The sequence below is a fragment of the Antechinus flavipes genome, chromosome 2, assembly GCF_016432865.1.
Source record: "Antechinus flavipes isolate AdamAnt ecotype Samford, QLD, Australia chromosome 2, AdamAnt_v2, whole genome shotgun sequence".
NCBI classification, from domain to species: Eukaryota; Metazoa; Chordata; class Mammalia; order Dasyuromorphia; family Dasyuridae; genus Antechinus; species Antechinus flavipes.
Genome location: NC_067399.1, coordinates 463,221,047 through 463,247,892, shown reverse-complemented (window position 1 = coordinate 463,247,892; position 26,846 = coordinate 463,221,047). Strand labels below are relative to the sequence as shown.

At 35.7% G+C, this 26,846-nt stretch overlaps 1 pseudogene; it reads left to right on the top strand.

Annotated features, from left to right (window-relative positions):
• The first annotated feature begins 206 nt into the window (after positions 1–206).
• LOC127546786 (elongation factor 1-alpha 1-like) lies at positions 207–26,846 on the top strand (annotated as a pseudogene).

The window sequence follows — 26,846 nt, the reverse complement described above, 5'->3', positions numbered from 1 at the left end:
ATTTGGTGGAAAAATCACTTTCTTTCCCTGATCCTTTGTCTTTTCTGTAAAATGAAATGGTTAGGCTCCTAAGGTCCCTTCTAGCTCTAAAATTGTTTTAAAGATGTGTTGCCTCAAAAGTCCTTTCCAATTGCACCATCATTTCATTTGGATATCAGAAAGAGCTTTCAGAGGTCATCTAGTCTATACTCTTATCTTGATGCAGTATGCCTGATAGATTTACTATTGTCATCATTGTCACTACCAGCACCATTGCCACCACCACTATCACCATCACCAACACCAACATCACCATCACCACCATTCCTGCTACCACCACCTCAATGATGATTGATCATGCAATCACAAAAAATAGTACTCATTTTGGTTTTTTTACAGTAATAATTTTTAAAGTATTATCATTTTATTGATTTTTAGTACATAACCCCCCCAAAACTAGGAATAAACAGAAAAAAGTAAAGGGAAGATTGGACAAAAAAATAACAATCAATTCTAACTGGTCAACAATAATAATCATTAGTTTATAATGACATTTAATTCTATGGTGCTTTAACATGTAGTTTTCTCAAAGCAACTCAATCTGGGTTAGTAGGTAGTGCAAGTATTATCCCACATTTTATAGATGAGGAAAATAAGTATCAACAGGATGAAATTATTTATCCAATGTTAGATATGGTCAGAGTCAATATTGGAATAAAGGTCTTTTGAGTCACAGGGTCCTTTGACTACATTTTCTTTTTTCTTTTTAAATAGTACTTTATTTTTCCATATACATGCAAAGATAATTTTCAACATTCACCTGGACAAAACCTTGTGTTCCAAATTTTTCTCCCTCTTGCCCCCCTCTCCTAAACAGCAAGCAATTCAATTCAGATTAAACATTTTCTTCTAAACATATTTTTATATTTGTCATACTGCACACAAAAAAATCAGATCAAAGGAGGAAAACCACAAAAAAAGAGAAAAAACCTAGCAAACAAACATCACCACCACCAAAAAAAAAAAAAAAAAAGGTGAAAATACTATGCTTTGATCCACATGTGGACTCCATAGTTTTCTGAAGGTGGATGGTGCTTTCCATCACAAATATATTGGAATTGTCTTGAATGACCTCATTGTTGAAAAGAGCCAATTGACTACAGTTTTCTATTACATATCAGACAGTGAAATACAGTGGAAGATGGTAAGTATGCTGAAAAGGAGAACTGAATTTGCAATCATATTTGGCTTCAAATCCAGGATCTATCAGAGATCCCATAAGACCTCAGGTGAAAATATCCCTTCTCCAGGCTCAGGATTGCTTCTCTGTAAAAGGACTATAATACAGTACTACTATTATAGGACTTCTTCCTCATATTAGTGTTGAGAAACTCTAAGGAGAAAAAACTGGGAAAGTTCTTTGGAACTGTCAAGGATTGAAATTATTGGTTACCAAGGGTTAACAAAGCAAGGTCTTGGTTATTTGCATTAGAAATGTGGCCCAATTCTGGGTCAGGCTGGGGAAGGTTTGGGTTTGGGTGGAAATTTGTTTACAAGGCTTGTCCAAGGGACTTAGCTATTGGGGGAAACTCACATCTTTCCCCTCAGTGTTAAAGAGTATTCTGGAATCCATTAGTTAATTCAGACTGAACAAACTTTTCAGGCTATTCTGCGCCAAAGACTATAAAAAGGAATATTGAATTGTTCCTCAGAGACGCTCTGGCTTCCTCAAGCTAGCTATTCAGGGTTTCTCTCAGACACAAGCTCAATTCCCAATCAAGAGGTGGAGCCTCAACAGAATAGAGAAAGAAGAGTTAGAGAGGGAGGGGAAAAGGAAAGTAAGAGGGGGAAAGAGAAAGAGGAGAGAAAAGGCAAGGAAGGTTGAGGAAACAAATGTGTTTGTGATTTGAGAGGCGAATGAACCAGAGGATCGGTATTTGTAAATGTCATCATCCTGGTTTTAGCTCCAAATAAAAAGAGTAGATTTTGGATAGCTAGTGGTGAGAAAGAGTATAGGGTAGGGAGGATTAAGAGTTAGTGGAGAAGTAAAAAATAGGGAAGAGTAAATGTAAAAATATACATAGATATGTGTATGTGTGTGTGTGTGTGTGTGTGTGTGTGTGTGTGTGTGTATGCACTGAGGTATAAAAATCAGATTATGGCTCTAATGAACCAAATGATGAGAAAGAAGAAGAGGAAACATAGTTAATGGAAAGAATAAGGGCCAAAGTAGGAGACCCATGATCTGCCATTTATTCATCGTGTGACCTTGGACTAGAATCGTCAATAGCTCCCTTTAGCCTATTATAATATAAACTCTTCATCTTGGCATTGAAAGTGCTTTATGATCTGAATCCATCCTGTCTTTCCAGGTTTATTGTATATATTCCCCATGAATACATGCTGCATTCAAACAAAACTAACTTGTTATTCTCCAAACTTGGCACTACATCTTTATCCTCCATGCATTTGTGCATTCCTTATGTCTGGAATGCATTCCCTTCTCATCTCTGCTTCTGAGAATTTCTAGTTAAATTCAAGTCCATATGCCATCTCCCTCAAGAAGTCTTTCCTTAGCTTTCTACTTAATATTTTCTTTGTCCTCAAATGATATTGTGCATACTTTTATGTATCCTCCGAATAGAATATAAGCTCTATGAGTAAGAAGACTGCTTTTCATCTTATTTTTGTGCATAGTTTTGGGCTTTGAATGCAATATGTGATTAGTAAATTCTTACTGGATTCCTTTAGAAAGCTTCTTCTATCTAAACCTATTGACTCACTTTTACATGAGAGAGTTGTAGTCAGTGATTTCTAGAATCCCTTTCATCTCCAACTAGAGACTCAAAATTTAAAAAGAAAAAAATTCCTTCTGACCTCAAAGACCTCATATTAATCTGGGGAATGAGGTTAGGAGATAAAAGATAAAGCACATATTTAACTAAATGCAACACTAAACTGAGTATAATGGGGCAAAGTGAAAGTTTGAGGAGGGAGAGAGCATTTTTACCTGGGGAGCTCAAGGAAGATGGCCCAGAAGTTATCCCAAAGGAAGAGTCTAAAAAGCAAAGATGAAGAAACAATTCATTCTACACTTGGCAATCAACTTGCATGAATGCATGGAGGTAGGAAAAAGTAGGTCAAGCTTAGAGGACCATTGATTTTGATGAAATCATAAAGTACATGAAAAGGACTGTTTTACTCTATAGATTATAGGAAATTACTGATGTTTTCCTTTTGTGAGGGGTAAGGAAGGCAATGACAATGTCAGACTTGGACCTTAGTAATGTCATTTTTTTATCTCTGTGGGGGACGGATTAAAATCCAGGGCTACTGTTTGAAGTTCCACAATGCAGTGGTATAGACAAGAGGTAAATAGTGTCTGAATTAGGATGATGGATTTTTGTGAGTGAAAAGAAACGACTACATTCCTTAATTTCCTCACTCCTTTTAACCCATTTTCAATTTCTTGTTCTGACACTTTATCAAGTCATTTCTGGATTGCCATTTCTGGATAGCTTGTGCCAATCAATCAATGATCCCATAGCTTCATTCACCTTTCCTAACTTTCGAGACCAAAATTCACCTACCTGCATCACAAATATTTGTCTCTATGTATTGTCTTCTCCTATTAGAATGTAACCTCTTTCTACCAACTTACACCTTTCAGACTGGATGTGGGAAAATAGGTACATTAAGGCAGAATTTGGGGAACTAAGAACTGGTCCAACTATTCTGGAGAATAATTTGTAACTACAGCCAAAGGATTATAAACACAATACTGTTACTAGGTCTGTATCTCAAAGAAATCAGAGATAATGGAAAAGGATTCCTATGTACAAAAATTTTTGCAGCAGCTCTTTTCATGGTGTCAAAGAACCAGAAACTAAGGAGATGACCATCAATTGAGGAATGATTAAACAAATTGTAGTATATATTTGTGATGGAACACTTTTGTGCTGTAAGAAATGATGAGAGGGTGGTTACAAAAAAAACCTAGAAAGATCCATATAAACTGAACCAAGTAAAGTGAGATGAAGTAGAAGAACAACGGACCCAGCAATAGCAATACTGTAATGAAGTAGAAGAACAATGGACCCAGCAACAGCAATACTGTAATGATAATTAACTATGAAAGACTTAGCTACTCTAATCATATAATGATCCACAGCAATTCCAAAGGACTCAATGAAGAAAAATTCTATCTACCTCCAAAGAGAGAACTGATTAACTGAGTATAGATTGAAGCATATTTTTTTCAATTTATTTTTCTTGCTTATTTTTTGTATCATGGCTAATGTGGAAATATGTTTTGCATGACTTCATATGTATAATGAATATCATATTTCTTGCTTTTGTGATGGATGGGGGAATGGAGAAGGGGAGAGAATTTCGAACTGAAAATTTAAAAAATTGTAAGAATGTAATCTCTTGAATGTAAAGGCTGTTTTATATTTTGTATTTGTATTCTAAACTGTGCACAATGTCTTTTGCATAGTAAACACTTAACATAGGCCTTTTCTTTCATCTATCCACCCATCTATCTACCCATTCACCCATTCAAGAAGTCAGACTTGAGGAATAAGGGAGAGGGAAGAATCAAATTTGGAGCTTTCTGTTCCATATTTTAAGGTCCCTTTCACTCAACATTCCAAATTCTGATTTGTAGTAACCTATGTTCTGATGCTATCTTTTACTTCTAATATTTTACTCTCTTTAAATTATACAAAATTAGAGGACCATGAAACATGGTGGTTGAAACACAGAATAGCAATATATCAAACATAGTGGTCACACATGTGATGATTGACTATATAATAAACTTGCTAAATGCCAATTACAATATATTTGATAAAATAGAATGCAACACATGTAGTAAATTATAATATAATTTGATAAAAATTTCTGAATGACAATGTAACAAATAACAATAACCTTGAATTAAGATAAATATGTGATAAACATTGGAAAGCTTCTTGGTATAGACACAATAGCCTAAGAATCAGAAGACAGGTTTCAGCTCTGTTATTGCTAACTTGATTTGTGATATAGAACAAAAATCACTTTCTCTTTTTGGACCTTAGTTTTTTCATATGTAAAATGGAAAATTTTTACTCTAGGTTCTCTTCCAATTCAGAAACTATATAAAATATGAGTAATTGTGATGGTTTAAATTACTCTCACTGTTAGGAATATTTGTATTTCAATAAATTATTGAAGATTAAAAACTCATCCCTCATCTCCAATTCCACTGTCCCAATCCTCCTTCCAGCCCTCATCATCCTTCCCCTGGATTACTGTAACATTCTCATAACTTCTTTCCCTGTCTCCAGCATTTCTCCTCTCCATTCTGTCCTTAATATAGCTGCTGAAGTAGTCTCTCTGATGCATAACCTTCATCACATGATTTCTCTGCCCAAAGACATTCACTGTTATCCTTTACTAACACGATAAAATAGAAATTGTTATGCTCTGATTCGAGGCCATCCTTAATTCATTTAAAACCTGATTTGCCTAGTCTATGGCAATGAGTTAACAAATTTATTAAGTGCTTGCTAAGTGCTAGGTATACAAAGAAAAACAATTCCTGCCCTTGAGGAATATACACTCTATCAAAATATGCAACATAAAAATAGCTAGATTTGTAGCAGATAAAGAATAGATAAAAAAAAATTTTCAGAGGAGACAGCACTGAAAGGGACTTAGGGAAAGGCCTCCTGCAGAAAGTGAAATTTGAATTGAGTCTTGAAGAAAGTCAGAGAAACTAAGAAGTAGAAGTGTAGGGATGAAAGTATTTTAGAGGAGAGGATAGAGGGAGTGGGGAAGAACAGCAAGTACATCAGTGAACCTTGTACCACGCAGTTTGTGAAGAGAAATAAAGGATAAGGAAACTGAAGTGATAGAAAGAGGCTGGGTTGTGAAACAGTTTGAACACCAGAGGAGATTATATCTGATCCTGAAGGTAGATATTAGAGAGTCATGGGAGCTCATTAAGGCAGGGAAGCATGTGTTTGGTATGATCATACCTTCACTTTTAAAATATCACCCTTGACTCCAGTATGAGGTATATACTCCAAAGACATCATTGATAGAAAAGAAAGACTCACATATATTAAAACTATTTATTATACTCTTTGTGTGTGTATGTGGCAGAAAAAAGCTAGAAACAGAGTAGATGCCCATCAGCTAGAAAAGCTAAAAAGATGCAATCTGTGAATTTAATGTAATGTTACTAATGGAACATTATGCTATAAGAAATTATAAACGTGAATATCTGAAACATTGAACAACTTACATGAAGTAATGCAAATCTTAGTAAACAGAGCCAAGAAAACAATTTACACAATGACTAAACAATGTAACAACTACAAAATAATCTAGATTCAAAGTTACAAAACGACAAAGAACCAGTATGGGCCCAAAAAAGAGATATGAGAAGATATAATACCCTATTCCTTTACAGATTTTTTGGTACTGTATTAGTTTGCCAATTTTTCTTGTCTTTTTTTTAAAAAGTCACTATTATAGGATATATAATATGACAATGAGGAAGAAGGAAGGGAAGGTATATAAAGGGGGTTTTATGTGTTGTAGAAGTAAAAGATAGCAAAAAAAATATATTTAAAAAAATGACACTGACAGCAGAGAATAGAATGGGGAAGACTCAGGAAAATCTAAATGGTCTGTTGCAGTAGATTTGAGTCTTGTCTTCTGCCTCTTGAATTTTCTTTTTATTTTTTTTTTTTTAGTGAGAATAATGTGATTTAATATGTTTCATTATTTTCTTTTTTTTTATTTTATAATAACTTTGTATTGACAGAATCTATGCCAGGATAATTTTTACACAGCATTATCCCTTGCAATCACTTATGTTTCGTTTTTTTCCCCTCCCTCCCTCCTCCCCCCCCCCCAAGATCTGCCTCTTGAATTTTCTAGCTATCACATTTGCCTACATAATGGAGGCTCAGCTATTGGAGCTTTATCCTCAGAAGACAGGTGGCATTCTCTGTGTGCTGTCAATCCATGTGAATCTACTTCTAAAAAGGTACAATGATGTGTGATGGAAGGGCTTTCTCCTATCCCTGAATGCTCACCCTACCCCCTCAATTTGGACCATGCATAAATATTCCATCACCAAGTTAACTTTGTGGCATAGTGATAGAATATGGAAATAGGAATCAAGAAGACCCAAGTTCAAATTCTGCCTTCAAAACCATCTAACTGCATGATTCTGACCAAGTCACTTAATTTCTCTATATGACAACTCCCTGAAATCAAGATAATAATGGGTTCTTGGAAGGATCAAATGAGTTCCCACATGGAAAACTCTTTGCCTATCTTAAAGTATTATATAAATGCTAGTTGTAGTCGCCACTATTGCTCCTGCTACTAACAGGTTCTTCTTCTGGTCTTCTAACAATGTGGTGAAACAATGAACTATTGATTTTCTACTTAGCTAGAATTAGGGTGAATTCAAAAGCCTCTAATTGGTCAAAGCAAAATGAAGAAGAAGATAGTTTTTTCCTTGTTCTTCTTGGCCACAATATGGGTGAGGGAGACAGTGTTATAAGCCTTTGGGCTTCCCATCTGGGATCTATAAGACTGTTTCTTACTTTTTTACATTTTGCTTTTTCCTCTTTTCAATAATATTACTATTTCCAGTAATAATCTTGTGAACTTTGAAAGCTCAGAATGATGAGCCATCAAAATTCTGGGAGCTAGAGTCCATACTAAGATTTGGCAGAAGCTAAGGAGAAAAATCCCAAGTGATCAGCTTGATTCAGCCCTGTGGTAACAGAGGAAAGGAGAACTCAGCACTTGACATTTAATGTGGAGTGAAAACTTTGTAGAAACTGCATTCAGTTTGAACCCACCTTCCCCTAGAGTTGAGGTCAAATAAGGGACTATCTGGCTTCTGGTTAATCCTGACATGAACTACAACTCTTGGTGATCCAGTGGCTCAACAGTGATTTTTAAAAATATTGTAACTGTCTCCAGAATTCCTCCACATAAAATTAGGAAAGAATACACACCAAAGGGCAAAGGATAGAGTAGTGTATTTATGACTAGATGGGGACAGCGCAAGAGCTCATCGTTTTAGCATTGTCTTGCTCATCTGAATAGTGGCTGAACAGAAACAAGGAAGCTCTTCCTTTCACTTTGCCTAATTAAGTCCTTTTGAATGCACACCAGTTCTTGCTCAGTAGCTAATCAACCGCCCATCTCTTCATCATGTGTTTAGAATATTGGAACCAATTACACAAGGTCAGTACTTGTTCCAAATCATGGAGCAATTCCCTTCCATTATAGGTCACCACAATTTTTCAGAAGAAGGCTCTCCAACCTTTTATTTTTCATATATATATACTTGAATAGAAAAAAATGGATTATGTGTAAAATTTATTTCTTCATGCACAACTTGCTTTTCTTTTAAGTAGATAATAACTTAAAATTTTTATTAAAGCTTTTTATTTTTGAAACATTCATGGATAATTTTTCAACACTAATCCTTGCAAAACGTTGTGTTCCAATTCCCTCCCCTTCCCTCACCCCTTCCCCTAAATGGCAATATGGTAAAAATATATGTTAAATCCAATATATGCATACATATTTATACAATTATCTTAATTGAACAAGAAAAATCACATCAAAAAGGAAACAAAATGAGAAAGAAAATAAAATGCAAGTAAACAACAACAAAAGGAGTTGAAAATGCTATGCTGTGATCCTCACTTAGTTCCCACAGTCCTCTCTCTGGATGTAGATAGCTCTCTCCATCACAAGATCATTGGAAGAGAGCCATATCCATCAGATCATAGTATAATCTTCTTGTTGCCATGTATAATGATCTCCCAGTTCAGCTTACTTCACTTAACATCAGTTCATGTAAGTCTCTGTAGGCCTCTCTGAAATCATCCTCCTGATCATTTCTTACAGAACAATAATATTCAATAGCATTCATATACCATAACTTATTCAGCCATTCTCCAAGTGATGGGCATCCACCGTTTCCAGTTTCTAGCCACTACAAAAAGAGCTGCCACAAACATTTTTGTACCTGTAAGTCCCTTTCCCTCCTTTAAGATTTCTTTGGGATACGAGCACAGTAGAAACACTGCTGGATCCATTGACAATTCCACCAATAATATATTAGTGTCCCAGTTTTCCCATTTCCCCTCCAACATTCGTCTAGATGATAACTTTAAACTTTCAAAGTTGTCCTGCTTGTTTATGCTTCTTAGTGTCTTCCTTCTGTTCTCATATTTATAATATTTTAACAGCTTTTTTCTTTTCTATTTCGTTATTTTTCTGTTGTATACCTATCACTCCTCATACTTTGCAACATCCCACCTCTTCAAAGAAAAGAAAAGCCCTCATAGTCAAGTAAAAACAAACATTGGCTGTGGCCAAGAAAACACATTATCTTATTCTGCATTTTGAGTCTATTACGTTTCTCTCATGAGATGGGTAGCATACTTCATCATCAGTCCTAGAGAATTATAGTTGGTCATTGCCTTGCCTAAAGTTCTCAAGCCTTTCAAAGTTATTTTTCTTTATAATGTTGTTATTGTCCTCTTGATTCTATATACTTCACTTTGCCTTATTTCACATATCTTCTTCCCAGGTTTTTTTTGTCATTTATTTGATATTTCTTATAGCATAATAATATTTCATTACATTCTTACACCATAATTTGTTTAGCTATTCCCCTACTAGACTGATAGTTTAGTGTCTAGATCTTTGCTACTACAAAAAGAACTGCTATAAATAATTTTGTACAAATGGTACAAAATTTTTCTTTCTTTGATCTCCTTGGGCCTACTGTTAGTATTACTGGATCTAAAAATATGCATAGTCCAGTAACTTTAGGATCATAGTTCTAGCTGCTTTCTAAGATGACTAGACCCAGCATCTTTGCTATGGAATGACTGCCAGTAGGGAATACTGCTCCTTCTCTGAGAATAGAGCTCCAATTCCAGGCCTCCATTACACTTGGGATGAATTTTAATGTAGTATGAAAAGAGCATTAGATTTAGAATGAAAAGATTTATGTTTGAATAGTAACTGTGCTACTTACTTCCTTTGTTACTGTGGATGTACATGTGTCTCTCAATCACAGTTTCTTCAATTGTAAAATGAAGGGTTTATTTTTTTTTTCTTTTTGTTAATATTTTATTTTATTTTTTTAATAACTTTTTATTGATAGAACCCATACCAGGGTAATTTTTTACAGCATTATCCCTTGCACTCACTTCTGTTCCGATTTTTCCCCTCCCTCCCTCCACCCCCTTCCCCAGATGGCAAGCAGTCCTTTACATGTTGAATAGGTTACAGTATATCCTAGATACAATATATGTGTGCAGAACCGAACAGTTCTCTTATTGCACAGGGAGAATTGGATTCAGAAGGTATAAATAACCCAGGAAGAAAAACAAACATGCAAGCAGTTTATATTCATTTCCCAGTGTTCTTTCTTTGGGTGTAGCTGCTTCTGTCCATCCTTGATCAATTGAAACTGAATTAACTCTCTTTATCGAAGAGATCCACTTCCATCAGAATACATCCTCAAACAGTATCGTTGTTGAGATATATAATGATCTCCTGGTTCTGCTCATTTCATTTAGCATCAGTTCATGCAAGTCTCTCCAAGCCTCTCTGTATTCATCCTGCTGGTCATTCCTTACAGAACAATAATATTCCATAACGTTCATATACCACAATCTACCCAACCATTCTCCAATTGATGGGCATCCATTCATAAAATGAAGGGTTTAGACTTAATTTCTAAAGTCCATTTGGTCAGCAAGATCTTCCCAGCAATAATTGCCCTCTCTTAACCTCAGCTCCCAAGCCCTTGATCACAAGTACCCCCACACAGGGTTCCATTGACTCACAACATCCTTCTCCCTATTCGATGGTGTCACATGGAGCAGCATGCTTAGCAAGATGCCATAACCTAGTCCAAGTACAGCAGAAGAGGACACTTTTATGCACCAGACTGTTCTCTGGAGAATTTATGGATGACCCTTACTATGTTAATTAGAAGTAGATTCACCTGGACTGAATTCTGGGCTAAGTACCTAGGAGAAGATTTTAGAGACCTATTCAGGGAATAGCATTTTAGGTGATATAGTAAAAACAGCACTATTCTCAGTCAATGGCCCTGGTTTGACTTCTGTTTTTATTTTTTGTTTTTCCTTATTTATTGACTCAAGTCACTTTTCCTTTTTTGATTTCAGTTTCCTCCTCCATAAAATGACAGAATTGTACTCAATGAGTTCTAAGATTCCTAGCACTAAAATTCTATATGCTAAGATCCCTTGCAGTTGTAAATATTTCAGGTTCATGATTTCCTATTGCTTGGGGACATGTCGAGCTTCTTTACCTTACCTACTGCCCTTGGCTTTTAAGCTTTAAAGAGACTGACTCAGAATAGGAGGTAGGAGAATGAATTTCCTGGTGTCAAAAACAAATGGCTTATATTCCCGAAAAGTCCAGTGCTTTGTCTGGAGCCTTCCAGGAAGGCTTCAGCAGCTGACCCAGCCTATTCTTTTCAAAAGAAAGGCAGGAAGTTTCCATAGGAGCCACTGTAACAACATTTCATTCCCCTTAGAAATTGCTGTGCTGTATTTTAAACCTCTATGCGGCCCATCCCCCAGCCATGGCAAATGTGGATCCTCATTGCATGTACACATTTGTATTTGGTTACATGCATATGTGAAGATGTATTGTACTTCTGCAAGCATGCCTATTTATGCTATGTTGTCTGCAGGTGCAGATAGGTTGATATGTTATGTATAGTGTAAGTTTGAACACAGGTGTGTGATGTTTACACATGCACATTCAAGGATGTCATGTGGTAGAGAGATTAGACTTGTTCTGCTTGTTCCCAGAAGGCAGAAAAAGAACCATCAGGAAGAAGTTGTAGGGAGGGAGCTTATGACTGTGTAAGGAAAGTATTCTATTAATTAGAGCAAAGGAAAACTTTGTAATAATTAGAACTAGTGAAAATTATAATGAGCTTTCTAGGAAAATTATGGATTCCCCACTACTGCAGGTCTTCAAGAGAACACTGAAGGACAACATCCCTTGTCATGAATACTGTAAACTTATGGGTTGGATTGATTCATTTCTGAGGTTCTTTTCTGCCCTGAGATTCTGTGAAAGAGTAGACTGTACAACGTTGCTTTTATGCTTCTTTGTGTGTATATGAGCACAACAGTATCTACTTCTCTGAAGCAGTGCGAAGAACATGAGTAAAGATATGCCCTTCAAAGCTTAACTTAAATGATACCTCCTCCAGGTAGCCTTTCTTGAGTTTTTCCAAATGGAAGTAATCTTTGCTTTTTTGAACCTCATATTTACTATATTTGGTAATTTCCTTATGACCTTATCATTGTTCTATTTTGTATGAAAAATATCTGAGACAATTGAACTTGAACTTAAGAGACAGGAAAGACATTAACAAGTAGGTATGAAATGAGGGGCATTTCTAGTGTAAGGAATGATGGGAATAAAGGCAAAGTCAGGGAATCTCCAGAGGCAGCCCTCTCTATTTTTGAATAGCCCTAATTGTTTTTTTTTAATTTAAAAAAAATTTTATATTAAAGCTTTTTAATTTTCAAAACATATGCATGGATAATTTTTCAACATTAACCCTTGGAAAACCTTATATTCCAATTTTTCCCCCTTTTCTCCCTACTCCCTTCCCTAGATGACAAATAATCCAATATATGTTACACATGGTAAAAAAAAAAAGTTAAATCCAACATATGCATACATATTTACACAATTATCTTATTGCACAAGAAAAATCAAATCAAAAAGAAAAAAATGAGAAGCAACAAAAAAGAGTGAAAATGCCATATTATGATCCACATTCAGTTCTCACAGTCCTCTCTCTGGGTATAGATGGCTCTCTTCATCACAAGATCATTGGTACTGGCTTGGATCATCTCATTGTTGAAAAGAGCCACATCCATCAGAACTGATCATCATATAATCTTATTATTGCCATGTACAATGATCTCCTAGCTCTCCTCATTTCACTTAGCAGCAGTTCATGTAAGTCTCCTACTGAATTGTTTCTTATAGAACAATAATAATCCATAACATTCATATACTATAACTTATTCAGCCATTCTCCAACTGATTGGCGTCCACTCAGTTTCCAGTTTCTTGCCACTACAAAATGTATAGCTCAAACTGTTAGAAAAAAAATTTTCCCCTATTAAATAGATTTCATTTTTTTTCAACTTCTTTCTTTTAAGTATGTGCTATGAGTCCAAGGAAAACAAATGTAATTCCCTTATTTGTAACAGCTGTTGAAACTCTTGGAGACAGCTATCATGTGGCTACTTTCTGGTGGCTACTTTCACCATAAGAAGGAGCCCAGGTCCTGTAAAACATTGTCATATAATATCATCCTGAAGCCCTTCAACAATCTGAGTGACCCTCTCTGTCCCCTGTTTTCCTGTTCATCAATTTTCTTCTTAAAATAAGGGATCCACAACTGCAGAGACAGTGAGTTGGCTCAATTCTCTACTAAATTAATCATTTAATCAACAAACATTTCTTAAACACCTCTTGAACTAGCAACTGGGGACACAAAGACATAAGTGAAATATTCCCTGGACAACCTCAATTTATTCAATATTATTTAATAAAATGACTTATTGATCATAAAGTTTAAATTTGATACAATATTAAGCATTAAATCAAAGAATGCAGTCAACAAAATAATGATTATCAAATTTATCTTAAATTTTACTAAATTATTTGGATTGTATTATGTGATTATAATTTAATGTTATACTACATATAAAAATAAATATTTTTATTTATTAACATGTGTAATACTCAAAGCTAATTGATTAATTAATGTGAGATGGTGTAATTTTATGATTAATGGGAAAGTATCAGAGTACACCCATTGATTACTTTAGAACCTAGAATTAGCTGGAGTATATTGTGAAGACAGCAATCCTATCAAAATAGAAAATAAGCCTTTTCTTGCATGGAAATCTAAGAAAAAAAATCAGTGAGACATTTTTCTAGCCTGGGTTGACACAGGAAGATTGATAAAGAGGTTCATGGACCCTGGAAAGAGGAAATTAGGAATGGCTATGTGGAACATTCTATATGGGGACATGTTCAAGAAGGTGTCCTAGATCCAGGACAAAAGGATATGATCTCATGAAGGGTACAGGAATAGGTATTAATTCTCAGGGTCACTCATTATAAAGTTCTGAGTCACAGAGCTAGAGTGGATAGAAGAGAGGACCTATGTCTAAGGGGCATATTCCAGGGTGAAGAATAGTCCAAGGCCCTGCAGTGTGTCCCAAGGAAAAAGCAAGTTTAGAAGAAAAAAAGCCATGTTGATCCAAGAATGGAACAATTCCAACTTCCAGCCCATGCAAAGTAAAATGAGCAGAATCAGGAAAACAAGATTATCAACTGTGAAAGACTTAGCTATCCCGATCAAGACAATGATCCAAAACAATTCCAAAGAATTCACGATTCCACCTCCTGAGAGAGAACTGATGAACTCTGAATGCAGACTAAAGTGCACTTTTAAAACTTAATTTTTGTTACATTAATGGAGGTGGGGGAGGTGGTAACATGGCTAACCTGGAATTATGTTTTGCATGATTTCAAATGTATAATCATAATCAAAGTGCCTGTCTTCTCAAGGAAAGGGAAAGGGGAGAAGATGTGATTGTTAAAATGATTATTAATTTTTTCTACATAATTGGGAAATATTGGGAAATAGAAATAATTTTTAAAAACAAAGTCAAAATATAAAAAACGAATTTTTAAAAATTAAAGTATCTTAAAAGTAAATACAACTGCTTTAGAAAACACAATGGAGAAGAAAAAAATTAAGACTCATTGAACTATGTGAAAACCACTATCAAAAAAAGAGTTTATATAACATTTCCCAAGAAACAATGAAAGAAAACTTTCCAGATCTCTCAGAACCAGAGGATAAATTGGACATGAAAAGAATACACCTCCTGATAGAAACTTTGAAATAAAAACTCCTAGGAATATTATAGCCAAAATTCAGAGACTCCAGTTCAAAGAAATTAATGCTACAAGCAGACAGAAATAAGAAATTCAAGGAGATGTAAGCAAAATTATATTTGATTTAAAAGTCATACCTTGCCTACCAAAAGTAAATTGGGGGAAAAGGTTGCAGGGGTGGAGAATGTACTGGACTTCCCAGCATTCCTGGTGCAAACATCAGTGCAATTTTTTTTTTAAACTAGAAACTTTAGAGTGCAAACACAGCAGACAAGAGAAACATAAAAAAGGCAAACATGAGTGAACAATCATAAAAGAATAAATAAGGTTAAACTGTTTACATTCTAATATGGGGACAAGATTTGTATCCTCTCAGAATCCCTTCATCAGGGATTATAGAGGAGTTACAGTTAGACAGGAATCCTGCTATGCCTTAATAAGGTAAAAAGAAGACTAGAAAGAAAAAGGTGGGAGGTATGTGAAGAGAGAGGACAGATGGAGGAAATCTCATATAGTTGGGGTACACAAATAGAAGTAGAAGAGGAAAAGGTAGATAGAGACTTTCTCACATGAGCTAGTCAAAAAAGAGAAAGATACATATACAAAGAAAAAGATACAGAAATATGTTTTATTTAACAGGGAAACAGGAAGGAAAGGGAGAAGAGGGGAAATAAGAGGGAGAATAGATTAAAGGAAGAATTAGTTCAAAGCAAAACACACTATATTTGAGGATGTACAAACATATTTATATCAGCTATTTTTGCAGTAAAGATTTAGAAAATGAGGGGATGCCCAACCATTGGAGAATAGTTGAACAAATTATATTATATAGCTGTGAAGGAATATTAACTTGGCATTAAAAAATGATAAAGTTACTTTAAAGAAACCCGGGAAAATCTGTATGAACTAATGCAGAATGAATACAATTTATACAAAAACAAGATTGTAAATACAAACAACTTTTAAATTTTATGCTAATTTTTTATTTTTAGATCCAAATTCTCTCTTTTTCCACTTTGTGCCTCCTTCACCTCCCCTCCTACCAAGAAAGAAAAACAAAGCCTCTGATACCACATATGTAGTAAACAAATAAACAAATTCTAGGGGAAACTACATAGTATATAGTAGATGGAGCACCAATCTTGAAGTCAGGAGGACCAGAGTTCAAATCCAGCTTCAGACACTTAATACTTAACTGAGCTGTGTGACCTTGGGCAAGTCACTTTAACCCTAATTACCTCGACAACTAAAAAAGAAAGAAAACAAAACAAAACAAATTTCTACATTGTCATAAAAAACAAAGAATTATGAAAGGCTAAGAAACTTTGATTCATGAACTATGACCAATTTTGATTTCAGTGGACTTGAACTATTCTCTCTAGCTCCTCATAGAAAAGCAAAGTACTCAGTACATATTGAGACTTTTTAGGAAGACATGGTTAATTCAGGAATTCATTTTGTTTGACTATACATATCTGTAACATTCTTTTTTCTTTTCTTTTTTCCTTAGCTACAAAGGAGGGCAGAGGTAGAAGGAAGAAAAAACAGATTTTTGCTGATTGAAAAAATAAAATATAATTTAAATTTTTAAAAAATCAACTTCAAAGGGGTAGAATAAGAAGCTGTGGCTGGATGATTATTTGTTTGAAAAGAATCTGGGGTTTAAAATAACTGCAAGTTCAATATTAGAAAGTTATATGAGGAAACATCCAGAGATGTCTGAGATTGTACTAGAAAAGACAATGTATCTAGAACTAGAAAAACAAAGGTCCCACTGTGCTCTATCCTGGTCAGAGCACCTCTGAAATAGGATATTTAGTTTGAGACATCATATTTTGGGAAGGACATAGATAAGCTGGAAAGTGATATACAGAGGAAGATTACCAGAATAGTGAAGGGACATGAGAGCATGCCATGTGAAATTTGGTTGAAAGAACTGGAAATATTGAACCTGGGAGAAGAGTGTGGTAGGACATTAAACCTTCTTCAAATATTTGAAAAACTAGCATATATGGAAGAGGCAGTAGATTCATTCTCTATGTCCCCAAAAGGAAGAATCAGTAGTAATACATGTAAGTTGCAGAGAGGCAAGTTTACTTTCAATGGAGGGAATAATTTTCTAAGAATTAGAACTATCCAAAAACAGAATGAGATGCTTTGGGAGTTAGTATGTTCTTCCTCACTAGAGTTCTTCAATCAAAACTTGGACAAGAACTTGGTGAGCATATTTTAAAGGGATTAATATTTAGATATGGGCAGTGATGTGCTAGTAAATGTTTAACAACTGGCTGGGAGGAGGAACAAGAAGTGTCCTCAGGAATCACTTTTAAATATGATATATATTATTAACATTTTCTCTGGCACTTTAGGTCTAGACAATCACAAAACAAGAAATGAAGCTCTAGGTATAAATGCTCACATTGAAAATTTAACAATAGAACAGCCCCTTTGGAGCTGGCTCTAACACACTCCAGGGTAGTGGTCAGACTAGGCAGCTTCTGAAAACTCTTCCAACTCTGAGATTCATTATCTAATGCACCTGGAGCAGCAGGCCAATTCTGCTTTCGAATCTCCTCTTTTCCAAATGCAATTTTCTATCTTTCTTTCTTATTTCCTTTCTTCCTTTACTCTTCCTTTCCTTTATTTTTCTTTTCTTTTTGTTTCTTCCTTTCTTCCTTCTCTTTCTTTCTCCCTTCTTCCCTCTCTTGCTTACTTTTTTCCTTCTTTCTTTCCTCCTTTTTCTCCTCCTCTTCCTTCTTCTCTTCCTCCTTTTCCTCTTCAGGGTTCAGCTAATATATAATATTCAGCTAATTTTTCTCACTCAAAATTGGCCTTTCCCAATTTCCTCAGTTGTTAGTACCTCTCTTGAAAAATCACTTTATTTTTTATGTACTGCAAATATTTACCTATATCTATGCTATATACCCTCAGCTTGAATATACACTTTTATATTTATATTAAGTTTATTATGTTCATTACATTTATATCATATATTATACTATATTACACATTTATTTTATATTATAATATATGTATTATGTTATATATATTATAATTATAGGTATTACATATTATATTATGTAATTCTAGGGATATGAATATAAATATAGTAGTTACTTATAAATGTGTTAATTGATTAATCAAATTGTTCTCCCCACTCTGGTTCTCACATTCTTTTATGAGTATGTTTTCTCAATATATAATATTATTCTCTTCTCTCCCTTTAAAAAAGAATCTATCCTATTCCTTTTGAATAATGTCTCCCGTTTGGTAGGAGTCACATTACAAGTCATGGGCTTCCTCCTTCCAAGACTTAGTAGAATTAAGGAGGAAAAAAAATCAAGAGAAAGAAATGAGGACTGACTACATTACAAGCTGTAGCACTGGTACCTACTACTTCTTTCTTCAAGTGACATGGAGGCCTCAGGAAGATTGGATCACTGATCTGGGTCAGCAACTACACTGTATAACCAATTCCCCCAAGGGCCTGTCTGATGTCAACCTCAGGGCCAGTTCCATTGTCTTATTTTAAGATGGGAATGAAAGATACAATCCACACTCTAAAAATACTGACATGTACATTTAGTTCCCTGTTGGCACAGGTATCAGATACCTGGTTCTGGAAGGGGCTCAGTTGACAAAAACCTGATGTTTGGGTAATTGATAGTTACAGAGAACTAGACCTATGCTAAAAGTAAAGTAGGCTGTGCTTGTATATATCACAATAGACTTTAGGACAAAGAGACTTCCAAACTTAGTTCTTGATAAGATCTGAGATAGTGCCCCCTAATTCACTGGTCAAGTGATAGCAGCTCAACTATTCCATTATAATGGATAGATTGCGGGACCTACTGTCAGGAAAATCTAAGTTCAAATTCAATATCAGATACTTATTTGTTGTGTTATCCTGGACAAGTCATTTGACTTCAGTTTCCTCAACTGTAAAATGGGGATAATAATATCAACTACCTCCCCAGATTAATGTAAGGATCAAATGACAAATCAAATAATATTTATAAAATGCTTAGCACGATGCCAGGCATGTAATAAGTGTTAATAAATACTTGTTTCCTTCCTAGTTACCCATATCAGTTGTCTAAGACCATGGAACTGGTTTCTGAAAAACAGCCATTGCTGTCTCACAATTTCCTGAAACATTTGGGAAAAAATATAACCCGTCATCAGACCAATATTCAAGTCTTTTGAATTTAGAAAGATCCATCTCTAGCAAATTCTGCCTTTTCCCTCAATAGCTCACTAAATTCCACTGATCTTAATCCATATGATCTTGTCATAAGAAAATTACTGTTCCTATAGGAACAGAAAAATGTGCTTCGCTATTGCTTATAAGGTCTTACTCTTTTCATAGAATCAATAAAGGCAATAGAACAATGAATAATAAACAGTATAATATGGAGCTGCCTGTTTAGTGCTTCTTTAAGATCTAAGCAGTTTTTGGATGCAGCACATACTGTATTCCAAATCTAGCTTTTCTAGAAAATGCAGAGTTCAGTTTAACATCCCACCCCACCTCCCCCCAGCCTTTCCTTTAATTGAGCAAAAACATATGGATGATCCAATAAAGTTTGTAATTAATGTTTGACTCAAATATCCAATAGGTCCAAGCTTTAGAAGGCTCAAATTTGAAAAGAGAGGTTACTTATAGCCCAAAATATGAATTCAGGATACAGTGGAAATTTGCATTTTGTAAAACCAAGTCCTTTTTTGTCAGAACTCTTTTCTGGCTACCGTATTTGATGTGCACTCAAAAGTGCGGAGGCAAGAACAAAGCATAAATAGACATTCTTTTCTGATTGCTATCTTGCCTCCTCTGCCTCCTTTTCTCTGACCTTATCCTCTAATTCCTGGCACTTCTCTTCTTCTGTTGAATAATGCCACTTATACTTACCTACTTTTTGCTTCATGAGCCCCTTTGGAGTTTTCTTGGCAGATATAGGAATGCCATATCCTTCTCCAACTCTTTTTACAGATGAGGAAACTGAGGTACACAGTGACTTGCCCAGGATCACCCAGCTAGTAGTATCTGAAGCCAAATTTGAACTCATGATAATGAGCCTCTCTGGTGACAGGCCAGAAATTCTATCTATTGCAACACCTAGGTGTCCTTTTATGTGCTTATTTCCTTTATTCTACTTTCCCTAGAGCAGCAAAAGCAAGGGAGGGAAAAGGCAGAAATCAGACTGAGGGAGAAGGGGATCACATAGTAAATAGTCCCCATTTTGCAAATAATTAAATTGATGCACAGATGGGGAAACTGAGTCCAGAAGATGGGAATTGATTTGGATAAGGTCTCAAGTGAAGCAAGTTGCAAAGCCCTGATAGAACTAAGCACTTCTGATTCCTTGAATGAGTGGTGGGAGTAAAAGAATGTTTTCTCCACTCTTCTTTGATATGACATGACTGTTTTAGTTTAAGCTTGGCCCTCAGGACCTGTGCATCTCCCATTGGCCTTCTGCCATGCATCTTCAGGCTTGGATGGTTGTGAATGATTACAAGGGTGATGGGGCTACTGCTGCTCTTCCTAGTTCAGTCTCACCTTACAAAGCTCTAATATACCCTCTTGTGGACAAAGAAGGGAAAGGAGCAAGGGAGGCAAGGAAAAGCAGATTGAAGAGAGGAAGGAAAAAGGAGAAAAGGAATGGGAAAATATGAGTAGGGAAGAGGGAAAATGATTAGGAGGGGAGAAGAAGGTCTTCTGAATCCAGTGGAACATTCAGTGCTAAAAAAGATTACTATTCCCTCTCAAGCACTGTTTAAGGAAAGACCTCAAAAAGGAAAGGAGTAGGAGAAGCCTGTGATGTCCCCTTCATGGAATTCTATGATATTATGGCCAGAAGGTACTTTAGAATTCAGAATGAAAGAACATAGAACATAGAATGTTATCAATGAAATGGACCCAGAAGTCATCTAGTCAAACTTTATTCAACTTTCCACAAATGAAGACAAACAAGTGATTTGTTTAAGTTCACATAATGGTGAAGTTATTTGTGAGGGTGTTGATTATGTCCTCTACACAGCTTCTAGTCTCTAGAATCCCCAAAGGTAGAAGTGTCATATGTGTAGAATCATTGGATCACATCCATATGTATTTCATATACATGAAATTATAATTAAAGGAAACTTGCCGATCATCTGGTCCAATCTCTTTTTATACATGAGGAAATCATGGCCTCTACCTAATGGTGATGTGACACTGAAGAACACAGGGTATAAGATGAAGATCCAAGAATTGGATCTAGATCCTCAGACTCAGGGTCACCTTTCTTTTTACTGTCCTATGACGCCCCTTACTTTACGACATTCCGACTCTGTAGACAATAGGAATAGACAACTGGAATAATCATAGAATGATGGCAGTAGAGAGGGTGTGGAACCTAAGAACCTAAAATTTTACAGCACAGAATCTCAGAAATTTAAGGTTACCTAAATCATCTGCCCCTTCCCCAAATCATTATTACAGTTGAGGAAACAAACCTGAAAAGAAATTTGCAGAGGATTGATTGTATAGTAAGTTAATTCACCTGGGAAAAAAGTTTGATTCTCCTTGATTTTCACTTATAGGTTCTAGAGTCAACTAGAGGCAGGAGCCCCAAGTGTTTTATTGTTGGCTTAAGTTGCAAAGGGCTCCTAAATCGTCTCAAAGTTGGTGAGCCAATGTAGTTTTGCTGAATTAACAAATCATAAGCCATCTTCTTCCTAAGACTCCACGGAAACAAATCCTTCAATAGACTTTGTTTGTTATCCAGATTGGTTTTCTTCCTGAAGAAAACTCTAGTCCATCCAAATCAATGCCTGTTACACTGCCAGCTCAGTCCCCAAGAGCTCAGTCTATTTCTGTGTGAAGTTATTTTTGCTACCTGGACAACTCCACCCCAGTCTTAGCTTAGCTCAGCCCCACCCTGCCTTAATCCATCTGGACTGCCACAGCAAAATAAATAAATAAATCTATAAGATGCTGATGCTATATACTGAGGAAGATATTAATAAATCTGAATGCTCTGGAGTTTTAAACAGGGGGTTGTAAATGCTCTCTACTTACCAGAATTATCTATACTTGACCCCTCCCTGATAGAAAAACCCCAAATGGCTTATGGTTACTGACCTTATTAATGTCATCATACCCATCATTAACCATCACCATCATTGTATTACTAGATTACCCTTATACTTTGGTTCTGGAACCTTGTATAGGTTCAATCTAAAATTTTTGGAATATTTGATTATACAGATCTTGGCCTAAGCCACAAGTGCAATACTCCCTATTCCCAAACCAAGGCTCAGAAAGGCTGTTACTTCAGACATGTCTGACTCTTCGTGACTTTATTGGGGGTTTTCTTGGTAAAGATACTGAAATGGTTTGCCATATCCTTCTCCAGGTTATTTTATAGATAAGGAAACTAAGGAAAACAGGGTTAAGTGACTTGTTCAGTGTTACACAACTACTAAATCTCAGAGACCAGAACTCAAGAAAAGGAGTCTCCCTGACTCAAGGCTCAACACTGTATCCATGGTGCCACATATCTGCCCCAAGACCAGAAATATAATAGTTATTTTAGCCATAATAGGAATGTAACTAAAAGGAGAGAAAATTTATGAATAGAGCCATTTTTCAATCTTCTGCACACAAATGAAAACAACTCCTTATAAATTCCAAGAGGATTATATTTAGTTGTTTCTTTAATTATCAGAAATCATATTGCGATTTGTGAAAGCATATTTGAAAAAGGGAACTAGAAATCTCTAAATTTATAACCCAGGGTGGAAAAATATTTAAATTCACTATTTTCTACTTCATGAAGGTTTCAGGAGCCTTTTGGGAGCAGTTTGAAGATCTTCTAAAGCTACTTGAGGTAGTGGGGAAGACACACTAGAGATCTGTGAAAGGAGACTAGTGTAAGAGAAGATGAGATGAGTGGAAAGAGGTAAATTTGGAATCACAACTTGAATTTGAATCTCCACTCTGCCTCTTACTGGCTTTATGACCTTGAGCATGTCACTTAAACTCTTTTAAGCCTTAGGCTTTACATCTGTAAAATGGGGGAGGGGCTTTCTTATTTTTAAGGAGCCTCTCAGCTCTATAACTATGAATCTATAATTTCTTACCTTGGCTCCATGGCCATCTGGATTATGCCTGGAATTCTAGATCTGGATTGGAGAAAAACATGACAATATTATTCCATGTACACTTTTATTTTTGTTTTGAGCAGTCATGACTTGTTTTCTCCATCTTCGTTCACAACTTTTTTTCAGCAGCCAATGTTTTTGTTATCTCTTGACACTCAGAAGACTCAGCTTCAATAAGAACCCTTGTTGGGCAATGCCATTGTTCTATAGACAGACATATAGCCGCTTGGGAAATGTAGTTCAAGGAATTTCTTCTAACAAGATGTGTTCCCTAGGATCCAACTATCATAGGAAATGACATTCTGGATTTTTTTTTTTAACTTATACTCACCCACTCTTATTACAACTTGCCATTATAATGTGTCCTAAAATTTACAAAGTGCTTTTAGGTACAGCAGACGAAACTGACTTCAACAGATCCACAGAAACATTGGACAGAGATAGAAAGGCAGAAGAAAGGAGAGAGGAGCCTGGTCTAATGAAAAGAGCAGTGAATTTGGAATCATTATCTGAGTTCTAATCCTCAGTTTCTTGGTCTCTAAGATGATGGGCTAGATTTTTTTCAGTGGTGGTAAACTCAGATAGAACTGCAAAAAGATCCCCAAGGATTGCATATTAACTTAGAAAAAACACATTAATATTATTTATCTTTTGTTATATTTTAATTTTTGTTAAATATTTACATTTTAATCTGGTTCAGTCAATACTTGGGAGCTTTGTGGGTTGCATGTAGGCTACTGAATTATAATGTCTAAGGTCTGGTAGTTTAACATTCTATATTCTCGATTCCTTTTCAACTTCAACAATTCTATTATCTATTATTCTAAATTTTAAGATTTCCTTACAATGCCAATAACCTGTGATTTTGTTTCATTTCAATATTTTTATATCAAACCATTTCTGTTTCATTCAAATTGAATATATTGGACTACATTAAGTTCTGGCCTTCAGTGAAGCTCAGTTTTTTTCTTAGAAATCATAAACTATGAAACAACTGAATCATGGAAAATAATAGTTAATAATGAACAGCAGCGCCAGCCTTCTGCACAGTGTAAAGCTGGGGAATTTGTTTTTGTTGCACCTATCACTTTTTTTTCCCATGAAAAATACCTAATCCGACCATATGTAAGAACCCTCTCCACAACAACCCTGTCAGGTTGGCATCCAGTCTCTGCTTAAAGATTTTCACTAACTGAGAGCATTTTCTTAGGCAGCCTGTTTTAGGCAGCTCATCTCATTATTGGAGAGCTCTGATTGTTAGTCAATCAGTCAATTAGGCAGTCAACAAGCACTTAAAAGCCTTATTATTTGACAGACACTGTATAGACATTGGGGATACAAAAAAAAAGTTTAAAAAAGAAGACAGTGTCTACTCTCAGGGAATGTACATTTTAATAGAAGAAATAACATGAAGAAATAGCAAGACATACACAAGATAAATACACAAAAGATAGGGGAAAGGGAATAGAAATGGCATCTGGGAAAATTGGGAAAGTCTCCTATAGAAAGTGGGTTTTGAACTGAGTCTTGAAGGAAGCAAGGGAAACTAAAGCAGAGTGAGGGAACATGAGGCATGAAAAATAATCAATGCAAATGTGTAAAATCAAGATATGGATTGACTTGTTCAAGGAATTGAAAGTAGGTCAGGGTAGTTGGATTGTAGAGTGTGTGAAGAGGGCTAAGGCATAAAACAAATGGAAAGAGAGAAAGAAGGCAGGTTATACAGAGCTATAAATGCTAGAGGACTTTATATTTGATCCTGGAGATGATAGAGAATCACTATATTTCATTGAGCAGAGGGGTGGCACAGTCTGAACTATGCTTCAGAAAAATCACATTGTATAGCTGACTGGAGGATAGATTTGAGAGGAAAAGGCATGAGGCATGAACACGTAGAAGACTATAACAGTAAAGATGCACATGAGAGAAATAATAAAGATGTAGAGGAGAAAAATAGAAATGACAAGATTTGACAGTGGATTGATTATATGGGGAAAGAGAAATTGAAGATGATATTGAAGTTGGAAGCCTGATGACTGAAAAGACGGTGATGGTCTCAACAGTGAAAGAGAATTTAAGAAAAAAGGAGAGTTGGTCTTTGCAATAAGATTGCTATCTGAACATGGATATTGTGAAAATCACTGCTACATCTTCACACTAACAGTCAAGGAAAAGATTCACATTAACACTGTAGTCACTGGATACATAGACTCTGGTAAATTCGCCACAGTTGGGCACCTCACCTTTAAATGTGATACAATTGCTAGAAAAGTTTGGAGAAGGAAGCTGCTAAGATGGGGAAAAAAACTTCCAAATATGCCCAAGGCAGAACATGAACACAGTATCATTATTGATATCTTCCTGTGGAAATCTGAGCTCAGCAAGTAATATGTGACCATTGGACACAAAGATTCTATCAAGAACATGATGACATCATATTGTGCTTCCTGATTACTGCAGTGTTGGTGAATTTAAAAGAGCCCTTCTGACTACCACACTAGGTGTGAAATAACCTACAAAATTGTCAAAGAAGTCAATACCAATATTAAGAAAAATCGGTTACAATCCTGACAGTAGCTTTTGTATGGGTTCCAGGTTGGAATGAAAATATCATGCTAGAACCATGCTTTTTGAGCTGAAAAGTCACTCATAGGGATGACAATGCTAATGGAACTACACTGTTTGAAGCTTTAAATTGCATTTTGCCACCAACTCATCCAACTGAGAAGCCTCTGCATTTACCCTCCAAGATGATGGTTTTGGTACTATACCTGCTGGCCATATCGAAACTGGTGTTACTGAAAGTAAGGGTTCACAGTCCATCAATCTTTTTTTTTTTAATTATAGCTTTTTATTTACAAAACATATGCATGGGTAGTTTTTCAACAACCTTCTTTTCCAACTTTTCCCCTCCTTCCCCCCACACCCTTCCCTAGATGGCATATAATCCAATACATGTTAAATATGTTAAAGTATATGTTAAATACAATATATGTATACATATTTATACAGTTATCTTCTTGTACAAGAAAAATCGGATCTATAAAGAAGGTAAAAAAACCTGAGAAGGAAAACAAAAATGCAAGCAAATAATAAAGAAAGAGTGGAAATGCTATGCTGTGGTCCACACTGATTTCCCATAGTTCTCTCTCTGGGTATAGCTGATTCTCTTCATTACTGAACAATTGGACACAGCCCATCAATCTTACAACTGCACCATGAAGCTTTGAGGAAAGCTCTACCTGAGAAACTCTGTTGGTTTCAATGTCAAGAATGTGTCTCAAAGATGTCTGCTATGTAATGTGGCTGGTGATAGCAAAACTGTTCTGTCCCTCAAAGCAGCTGGCTTTACAGCACAGGTTATTATCCTGAACCATCCATATCAAATCAGGGCTGGCTAGGCTCCTGTTCTAGATTGTCACACTGCTCACTTTGCTTGCAAGTTTGCGGAACTGAAGAAGATTGGTCATCATTCTAGTAAGCACCTGAAAAATAGTCCTAAATTCCTGGAATGTGGTAATGCTGCCATCATTGGTGTGGATCCAGAAAAGCCTATATATGTGGAGAGATTTTATGATTATCCTCCTCTGTGTTGCTTTTTGTGATATGAGGCAGACTGTTGCTGCTGGGGTCAAGGCAGTTGACAAGAAGGCAAGGTCACAACCTCTCCACAAAAGGCCCAGAAGGCTAAATGA